General features: G+C 41.9%; 1 protein-coding gene across 1 annotated transcript in view; it reads right to left on the reverse strand.

The window, feature by feature from the left end:
• CACNA2D3 (calcium voltage-gated channel auxiliary subunit alpha2delta 3) overlaps nucleotides 1-11,219 on the reverse strand; it is an 856,401-nt gene that overhangs the window by 617,737 nt on the left and 227,445 nt on the right. The gene's annotated exons all lie outside the window — the stretch shown is intronic.

Here is an 11,219-nt window from a genome sequence, read left to right on the forward strand (position 1 = left end):
GACCCATAAATACACAACTCTTGTTACTCTTCTTAGCCAACTAAATTCAACCAATCCATAGTCTTATGAAAGCAGTTTCATAAAATTCCATTTAAAGGCAATTAGTCACCTATCGAAATCATTTTTACTTTATTTTGAATTTGCCAATATTAAGATGAAAACATAGGCTAGAGAATACTGCACAAAACTCATTTAGTGAGATAACAGTTCACTGAAATTTCATCAAACTAAAAGCAAAACCTTCAGATCCAGGTAAAAATTCAGCCATTTCTATTTTTCTCCTGGTTACTCTTGTAGCCCAGGCCGTCTTTAACTTGTTTTTAATTGACATAATACAGACCTGAGTTTCATAGGCCACGTTTGAAACATGATGACATGGGTATTAATTTCTAAATGATTATGAATCAACAGACAAATGTTCCATGAATAATTATTAAATTGGATATGGAAATGAAGATGTTGGTATATACGTGGGTAACATTAGGCACCAATATAGACCACTAAGCCGTCTCTCTCCATAGAACATACAAAAAAAGAGATAGGCCAGCCAGAGACCCATAGACAGGACTCCAGGAGGGTGGCAAATCTGGCTTCCCACACTTCCTTCGAATGGTCAGGAAGAGATTTCCCCTTCTCTGGTCAATCAAAGAACAGCCCCCAGGAGAACACTATAGGGTCAGAGCCAGAAGACCCAGTTCTAATTCTAGCCTAGATGCAACCCACTACATCTCAGGCAAGCCTCTGCCCCTCTCGGGCCTGTTTTTTCATCTGAAAACCCTGAAACAGTGACGCTAGAGTAGTGCTTCTTCAAGGGATGTCCCCCTCCAGCAGCATCAGTTTCACCTGTGAACATGTCAAAAATGCATGTTCTCATGCCCCATCCCATTTTACAGATTCAGAAGCCCTGGGGGTGGGCCCAGCAATCTGCTTTAACAAGCCCTCCAGGGAATTCGGAAGCCACTAAAGTTTGAGAACCAGTGGCAAAAAAACAGCACTTATCCTAGAGCTGAACTCATCCCTGCAGCCTTGATTAATGATATCCACCAGCCCTCCAAGGTTTTTCAACTTTGTCTTTTTAGAATCTGTGTACATAAGTATTTTCATTATAAGACATTAAATGCTTTCTAGAAGCATAAAATGGAGAGGATGAGAAACAGAGAAAAAGAAAAACAAGGAGAGACACTCTATGTAGATTGGATCCGTTGGCCCCAAGCTTTCATTGGGTCACGGTCTTCCTAGAATCATCCTAAACAATTAAGTTCGTCAGCCTCCTGGGATCACATGACCCAATCAGCAAATGCATCCAGGTGGACTTTGACAGATGAGTGACAGACAGTGATACAAGGAATCTATGTATTTGTCAGAGCTTATTCTCTTAATCTTTGTAACAGATTTAGAATTTTTATGTATGTATCATGAAATCAGTTACATACCGAGGTTTATAAATTGGTTATAAATATTATACACGTCTGGACACTTACATTATCAAAAAAAGTCATGCATTTTGATTATGTATTTACCTAAACACACAGAAGTTGTTTCATCGTGTCTAAGTACTCTGAGAACCCAGAGAAGAAATGTGGATGACATGTACAAATGATCAAAAGATAAGAACAAAATAAAACTTCATGATGACAAAGATAATATTGAAAGAAGTGAACAACTGGAAATGAGGAAAACAATAAAGCAGTATAACACCAACAAATAAGAGAACAAGATGGAAATAATAGGTAGCTGAAATTATCATGAAATAACACAGCACGAAATGTATTTCATGTATCTAGAAAAATACATTTGCCTTTGTGCGAATATTTGTATATGCATATCATACATACCATATGACATTCATATGTAACATAACATGAAATGTATTTCAACTACTGTAATACATGTCATGGTGTTAGGAGTTAGTTGGACAGTTAGGTAGTCAGGGCCAGGGTCCCCAACAAGAAAATATGGAGTCAGGACAGCTAAAATAAAACAGCACTGACATCTTGTTTTGCAGCTTAGACAGGACTGCACAGACATTCTGCTTTGCAGCCTTTGCAGAAATGACTTCTGCAAAACGTCCTACAATAAGAAAATGAACTACAAAAGCATTTGTCAATATCACAGGCAAAAGGCAGTTGAGACCTAAGCCCCGAGATGTCAGCAAAAAAAGACCATCAGCATGTGGACTTTAACCTAATAGGTAGACAGATATGTGACCAAAGCCCTGATTGACTGAACTCAGCACACCTTGATTGCTTAAGAAAGTTCCGCAAAAGAGTTCATAAAAAACCCTAAACTTAGAAATGCTGAGGGCAACCTACTCAGGTCCCCCTCCCTCTCTGGGAGCTTTGTAGTCTTGCTCAATAAACTTCACTTTGCTGCCCACCACTCTTTGTCTGGTCTACCTCTTCATTCTTCAAAGCGGTGTGACCAAGAACCCGGGCACCAAGGGGACACAAATCCTGTAACAATGGGGCACAAGAAGGTAATATATTGGAAACAATTCAATACCTTTGTACTAACTACTAAGATCAGCCAGGGCCCTGTTCTCTGTGTGGAGCAGTGAGTACCCTGCTAGCCAGCTAGCCAGCTTTTATGTTCATTCTCAAGTTAAATTTGCCACATGCTTTTTTTTAACTTAATTTAATTCATATATTTCTTGTTTCCATGAAGATATTTTCCCATCAAGCTCACTACAAAGCCTTAAGAAATAAGATTCAAAAAAATATGGTCCACAGGCAGTGACACGTAATAGTTATGTCATGTAAAGCAAGTAGGAACAGGGCTCTTTGAAAGGATTCACACTTGATGCAGTGGACCTCGGGGCTATCCCAATCTGCCCTCTGGTGCTACTGGAAGATAGGCCTACATCTTACGGGAAAATTCAGGGGGAAATCCCCGAGAACAAGCACATCTCTTGTGCACAATGGTAATGACAAACAGCACAAGAACTGTGCACCTTTTGTAAAGAACAAAGGATAGTTGATATTTCGTCTGAAATACTCTTATAAAGATACACGAGTTAAAAGAAATGTTACTTAAGAAGGATATCGTGTGCCATAAATTTACCTAAAACAGAGTCCTGAAGACAGAAGTTCCTACTGTTAATAAAACAAAAATAAATTGAATCACCATTTAAAAGTCAAGACCACTCAACTTCCATCTCTGACACTTGCCTGTAGAAAAGAGCAGCCTCTCATGTCTCTTTCCTGAGCAAATACCCTTATCATCTAAATCAAATTAAGTATGTTTTAAAAATAAGTTTGATTACCACTTGCAGGTAAGGAAAATCAATTAAAATTTGCTAATATTTTAGTTATTATATAAGGAACCACTGAGCCCGAGGGAAACTGTTACTCTATTATACCTATTGGAAAGGCAGTGTGCTTTTCATAATAATAAGTTAATTTTCTCTTGTATGAATTCCCCTTTTGGATCTGCAGATGGGATTATAGAATTGTGAATGTGGTTTTTAATTAAAACTGAACACTGGAAATAAAAATGGCTTTGAAGACTAGCATTCAAAACTGAGCTCTGAGGCAAGGAAACAGCAGTGCCGTCCACAGATCCTCCCCACTCTGATGCCAAAGCAATCCGTCACTCAACAAAAATGATAACAGTGTACTGGAATATACATCCTGGCCTTGGAACAAAGCATCTATGAGCTGGAAAGTTGCAATTCATGTTTCAGCGACTTTTTATATTTCTAAATAACTCTTATTTCTAAATAACTCTTCCCTTTTAGTGAAACAAATACAAACAAAAGCTATCTTTATAAATAAGAAATGCTAGAAGCCATGGACCATGGACACTATTTATAGCCATCGTGACGGCAAAACTGCCAAGGGGAATAGTGGGATATTAAAGCATTTCATTTAAAATCACATCTTATTTTTGTTACAATGACCCCACGTATAATCAGTGCGATGCTACAGGATGCAGTCTCCTGTCTCCTCCCCCAAAACACTTAAATCAAGACTACAGCTAAAGACATCACAGAGGTCAAGCTTTCCGTCATGGTTCAGGAGGAGGGAAAATAGGACACCAAGTCACAATATAAATTGGATCAGAAAAAGAAAACGATTTTGTTTGTTCTACTTGTATTTTATTTTATATTATTATTTTTTTTTATTCCTGATTATCTTGGCTTAACGGGAGAAAAGGAAGAAAGAACGGGGGGGGAAGGGGAAGGGTAACAGAAAATGTGATATACAATAAAGTAACCTACTACTAGACTCCTACTGATTCTATCAGAATGAACAAATTATGTACCAATGAAAAAAAAGTTTTTTAATAAGAAAGGGGAAAGGCGGGGGAGGGAGCAATTACAGACGAAAATCCTTAAAGCAAAACAGAAATATAAAAACCATATGGAGTAGCAAAGAAAACGTTATTTTTATTTCTCATGTTAAAACTAAAAAGCTTTGGCTTGTAAATGCTGTTATAATGGGATATTGGAATTTAACAAAGATTTCAAAGCACTTAATACATTTTGTGGTTTTCATTCAACGTTTTGCAACAACACATTTAATAATCAGACCAGCATTTTTATTGCCATTTTTTTTTCTGGAATGAATACATAATTCTTTCTCAAAAAAAGGGTTAAGCTCAGGGCGCCTGGGTGGCTCAGTTGGTTAAGCTACTGCCTTTGGCTCAGGTCATGATCCCGGAGTCCAGGATCGAGTCCCGCATCGGGCTCCCTGCTCAGCGGGGAGTCTGCTTCTCCCTCTGACTCTCTCTCCTCTCATGCTCTCTCTCACTCTCTCTCTCTTAAATAAATAAAAAATCTTTAAAAAAAAAAAAAGGGTTAAGCTCAACTGAGCCAATTCTAAGGAAAATCTATAACCATTAACATGGCTTTGGGTTGCACCAATGGTTCACTTGGAGCTAATGATTGAATTGTCAAGAATATCAGAGTTAGAGATCACGTGAGTCTTCCTTCAAATCCAACAAGCACTAAACTCAGTGTAGAAGAACAACCAAATAGATCGATCAAGAATGGTAACTGCGGTTACAACCATACCTAGTGTGGCATGGTTCACCTTTTCCTTACACTAGATTGAGCAGCTTTTGCTTTAAGGGCTGCAGTTCGATGGAGGAAGAGTTACACCTTCTGCGCATCAGTGTGTGCCTGGGGTTAATGCTACCCTAGCACCATATTATGTGGCAGGGCTTGAACTCAACATGTTGACCGTCTACAGCAGTGAGGACAGAGGGGACCTTGGTCCTCTCCGCATCACAGATTTCAAACTCAATTGATCCTAGAAATAAAATGAAAAATCTCTATCCTCATTCAAAATGCTGTCAGCATATGAAAAGATGTCTCTGGGAATCTGGACAAAATGAGATTGATTTGTTCCCAGGGCTAATTTCAGACACTCCTTTCTTGTATAAAGGGTCAGAAACCAACAGTTTAAGAACCATTAAGTTGGGGGAGGGGGAGAAGAGGATGATGTTCAAATTTACATTTTCCTTCCTTCTGCATGGAAATCCCTTCTCTTTTGTTCTCAAGATGGAGTTTTTACTACCCTGTAACAGCATAGATTCATCTTTGCTGCTTTTGTAGCTGGAATAGTCCGATCACTATTTCCCAAAGTGTGGGGCTTGTACCACCAAGGGAGCCATGAACCAACATGATGTGCTTTACAGAAGGGTGAGGGCCACACACAAGGAAAACAGTGATTTCATCATAAAGGGGCAGTGACAAAGAATGCTGCCAGTAGGCTAGGAAGCTTCCCAGAAGGAAGTGACATCAAAGCTGTGCTCTAAAGGAGAACAGGAGGCTCTTCCAGAACAAGGAAAGGTGCTGAGCCAGTGTTCCAGCCCACGAGAACAAACGAACTTCTGGAGGCAAGAAAATGTTCTAGAAACAACCAGATCTCAGAGACCTACACAGAAGGACACGGCAACCAAAGACCAGTGGGCAATAAGCCAGGGCAAAAGTCAATAACCTGGAAAGATGGACACAATTAAACAAGAACTCTTTTCCGTCCCACCGTGGAATGCTGAAATCCACAGAGTCATATCTAAGAGCTTCCTAATATTCAGTAATCCTTATTGATATAAATGTTTTCACTTTTCAATTCCAATAGAAATGACACATATAAATCAGCAACTATCAAGATGATCGTTTTAGAGAAAAACAGCTTTTAAGGAGACTTCATTATTTCTTTGTTTCTGTAGAAGAAATAAGCTTTGTTGCACACGAATGAACATTTTGTATAAAATGACCTTCTGCCTGAAAGCTGCAAAGATTGCTTCTGCTTTCAAAACGGGCAAACATTTCAAAGTGGATTATAAAAGCTAATCTATAAAGTTTCCAGAGAAAGCAGGTAACGGAACAAAAGAGCAAACACATTCAACATGTACCTGGGGCTCTCTTCCTTCCTCGGCTCCCCCCTCTTCCCGGCTCCTTCAGATTACAAAAACCCACACCAGACTTTTACAAGACAAAATAAGCCTAGAGCTTACATCAGAAGACAGGATCACAATCCATAACAAACTATCTTTGTTTCCACAAGAGATATCTGTTATCAGTTTGAGGCTGATTAAATCAATGCCTGCTATCAACATGAATGGCCAATTTCCAAACCAAAGCCACCTCATTCTACAGCTAAGGCTGCATTTGCCCAAGTGCAACGTGTGCAAAGCTACTGCAGATAGAAACAGCCAAACTTTGCTCCAGGGGCTGCCCAAGGGCCACAGCAGCTGGGAGGAGTTAGGAAGAGAAGACGAGTAATTTTCCCAAATGATCCAGCAGTTTATGGCATGGCCTTCCGCTTATGTTGCCTTCTTGGGAATGGCTTCATTGATTACCAGAAACAAGTGTACTTAACCATAAACCTTGAAAAGTCCCCTCAGGACTCTTCAGCTGGGGGATAACTGGACTATTTCCCTTGTGGGCAATGGAACTGGAACTGTCATTAACTTCCTGAGGGGACAGTCCAGGATGAATGGGACTATGTCGGTTTGAGGATAGACATTTGTTTTCCACTAAGTAAGGAAATCACCTATCACTGAAGGCTCTGACAGTGGTGAATAAAATTCTGCTCCAGCCCTTAATTACATCTTTTCCAGGACTTACTGAGAGGTGTGGACTGGAACCCACAATGGCAGAGCATTGAAGGTACCATCCAGCTAGCTAAGGAAGACGGGAACTTCTACCATAAGATAAGGTGCAGCCAAGTTAACAAGGTGTTGGGGCCAGTAAGAAAATCTGTCCTACAGAGTTTCTATTCCGAGTTGTAGTTCACATCTGTTCAACTTAGTTTAGTAAGTATTTGATAATAACCCATTAAGTAATCAGAATGGTACCAAGAACTGAGTGGGACACCAAGCAATAAATGACTTAGTCCTGACCTGCAGGAAGATTTTGGTCCAGCAGAATGAGAACAGGTCTCAGAGCCCAAGGACAAGGGTTTGAATCCAGATCATCCTACTCACTGGTTGCTTGATCTGAGAAAATCTTACCTTCTCTGAGCCTCAGTTTTCTTATCTAAGGCACCAAAATAATACCATCTTTGCTCTCTACTTCAGGGTGTGAATTTGATGAGAATGTAGACACAAAACATTTCCTAAAGGATTCTGTGCAAGTACAAGAAATTATTATGACGGGGCAGGGGAAGAGACAAGATGTTCAGGCATAACATGACTTGATTGTAACAGGGACAGCTCACAGAGTCTATGCCTCCCACGGTTGGAGCTCACGTGGGGGAACTTGGAACAACTCCTCAAGTTCACAGTTACATGGAGGTTATGTGAACGTTAATTCTACTGCCAAGGAAAGGACTCCAAACCTCGTGTTCACAAACACAAGGCTATGCACCTGCTCCTTAAGGACTGGTTTTCAGAATCCACCAGTCTTTTCCAGCTTCAGCAGCAAAATCCGTGATCAGTGAGGCTGAAAATGGAATGAAGCCAGGGCCTTTATTGAAAGGTTTGACTGATGTCCTCAGAATGGCACAAACACAGAAATTAAGCTGTTTGCCAAAGCAACCTCCTTTGATGGATGACACCTGAGACATGGACTAGGCCAGCCAGTGTGACAGGCAGCTCCCAGCCCCTGGACCCCAACCACGGCCAGAGGAGGAAAATTCTCTTTCTCCTTCAAAGTGGAAAAACACAGAACAACTTCCAAGTCCATTCATACTTTACTACTCAAGACGGATTTTTACATACATCTGATGCATGAAAATGCTATTTTAATTCTCTTTTTATTCTTTCCTGCTATCTATCCATCCAAGTGTTTACCAGGCAACTTCAGCTGGGGGTCGGGAGGCAACATATTTTGGTCCAGAGAGCAGGATCTGAAGTCAGACAACCTGACTTTGAATCCTGGCTCCAGCAACTTCATGAGAGCACTCTGGGCAAAAGTCCTGGCACACGGTAAATGTCCATTCATGTTAGCTCTTATCATTGCCGATGATGATGCCAAGGGCAATAATGATGATGATGATGAAGCATATCAGAAGAATTATGCCAGGGCTTGGGCCATGAAGACAACTGGCATATTTGTCATCTAGTTGGGAGGAGAAGCAAGTCATCAGACAGTGTGGTGTGGGCTATAATAGGAGGACCACACAGGTGACAACAGCAAACAGCTGTTGGGTTCCACACCCCCTGTTCCCATGCGTGGAGCTACTCTAAGTGCTCAAGTCAATTAATCCAGTTATTCCTTACAACCACCCCATAAAAGAAAGCATAGATAGTATCCCAACTCTACACATGGGGAAAACAAAGGGCAGAGAGTGTCAAGTGTAATGAAAACTCAAAGCAGGGAGCAGATAACCCTGCCAGGGTGTGGGAAACCATGGGGAAGGTTTCATAAATGATGTGACCATGAGCCTGGGTTAAAGGGTGAGGTGAGTCAGCCACATGGCCAAGAGAGATGACGGGGAGGGAACAACAAAGACTCCAAGGTAGGAGCCCCATGTGTCTGTCAGAGCTGCAGGTGGCCTGGAATGGGGCAGATAAAGGGGAGGAGGGTGCCAAAAGGCAGGCAGGTAGGGTTCAGATGAGCATGGGCAATGAGCTAAGCAAAGGAATCCTGTGTCCCTTGCACCACAGGGGTAGGGCACTAAAGAGGTCCGACTGGGCAGAAGAGCAACATGATCACTTCTGCACGTTAAGTCATCTTTATACTAATCTGGGAGCAGTGTTGAATAAATTAGAAGGGGATAAACCCGAAATAAGGGAAGATTGACACAGGGAAACTGCTCAATTTAATGCGAACTGACTGCACAAATATCTCAACCCATCAGCGAGTCCAATGGGCTTTCCCTCCAAAGTATGCCTCATGTTTACCATCACTGTCATCATCTTCCCGTAGAACTTAGTCAAAACCACAACCATCTGTCCCTAGACACCCCAGCCTCCTTATAGGACCCCAGCTTCTGCTTCAAGCTCTACCCTCTACATGGCTGCCAGAAGGACCTTTTAAGAATAATTCTGATGGCATCCCTCCTCTGTTGAAACCCTCTGATGACTTCCCATCACTCATGACCATGACTCACAGGCTCTTCATGATTTGGCCTTGCACCCTCAGAGGCCCTGTCCTGCCCTGGCCCCAGACTTCTAGCCATTCTTCTGGCCCCAAACCATCACAGACCCATCTCTGTCTGTACCTTTCCTGTACTCTTGGCCAAGGATGTTCTCCCAGATCCTCGGATGTTTGCCCCCTATTCCTTGTCATTCATGCTGCAGGTCCTATGACCCCTCCTCAGAGTTACCATCACCACCCACCTCCCACAGAATGGTGACATGCTTTGTTCTTAAAACAACACTGAGCACATGGCCAGTGCTCAAAATACAGCCGTTGCACAAATTAAAGACGATCTATTATTCACCTTACTATGTGCCAGCCACTGTGTTTGGCTGGGAATATAAAATTTATAAGATGCATCTCCTTCCTTTGAGGACATTACAGTCTAGGGAAGGAGACAGAGAAATAGGCAACCATATTCGATGTGATAAAGGCTCCAAGAGGAAGAAGCCCACTGAGGGATCAACTAGACTAGGTTTAAGGGGTACAAGGAGGCTTCTCATATATGTTGAGACCTAAAGGATAAGAGCTAGCCCAGATAACAGGAAGGTCCTTCCAGGATGAGGACATTGTATGTACAAAGACCCTAGGGCAAAAGAGAACATGACACATTCAGGCAACCACAAGGAATTCAGTATATGGGGATGCCCAGAGGTGGGACTGCATGGAGGGAGGGAGCACAAAAGGAAGCTGGAGAGTTTTAATATTATTGAAGTTATCTAGATTTTAAAAATTTTTTCAGAGGGTGATCCAAGGCAATAAAGAGAAAGATTATAGAAAAGGCATGTTAAAGCTATTTCAGAAAGCAAATCTGCAAGACTTGGAGGCCAACAGGACAGAGAATGAAGAGATGGACAGAGTCCTGGTAACTAGCTTGGTGCTATTAACCACTACCTAGTACCACCAGGATACCAAGGGATGATCAGAGAGGGAGTTGGAGCTCAGGAGGAACATTTGAGGAAAGGAGGGTGGCAGGGGCTGCAAAAGTTCACAGTAATACCAAGCAATGTAATGATGGAAAATCTGCTGATTAAGGATATGCGTTGGGACGGCACCTGTTGACACTCAGCATCACCTAAGCTACCCCTTCCATGGCAGGGTCCAGAAGCCTGAAAACTACATGTTAAAGAATCCTTTACCAGCAGGTCTTTGGATTAGATCCCGGATAGACCAGCAAGGCAAAGACAGGAGATGCCAATATTCTCCAACTGAAGCTATGGCCAAGTGTGTGAGCATCGGCACATGACACTTATCTTTGGCTGGTGTCATCCAGATGCCCTCCTGAGAACTACCCACTGAGTCTACAGAGGCTAAAGCCGTGGGTGGTGGCTCCCTGTGACCATGGCACTTCCTGAATCTACGCACTTGGACAGCAGTTTCCCTGAACCTCAGGCCCCTGGTTCTTCCAACTACCAGGTGAGCTTTAAAGTCCCTATATTAATCCTTGCCTACTTGAATACCTAAAAGTTTTTTGACTTTTCTGACCAAACCTGAATGAGTGAACTAGAGGATGAATGTGTAAGAATCATTTCAGAGCAGAGGTAGGGACAGGGGCCAACGTGCCGAGAGCAGAAAAGTGGCAGGGACAGGAGTTTGGGAGAATATATCCAGATTCCTTGTCAAAATACTATCAAAATACTAGGAAGGAAGGAAGGAAGGAAGGAAGGAAGGAAGGAAGGAAGGAAGG

The sequence above is a fragment of the Mirounga leonina genome, unplaced genomic scaffold (assembly GCF_011800145.1).
Source record: "Mirounga leonina isolate KUSES-001 unplaced genomic scaffold, KU_Mleo_1.0 Mir_94, whole genome shotgun sequence".
In the NCBI taxonomy this organism is placed as follows: Eukaryota; Metazoa; Chordata; class Mammalia; order Carnivora; family Phocidae; genus Mirounga; species Mirounga leonina.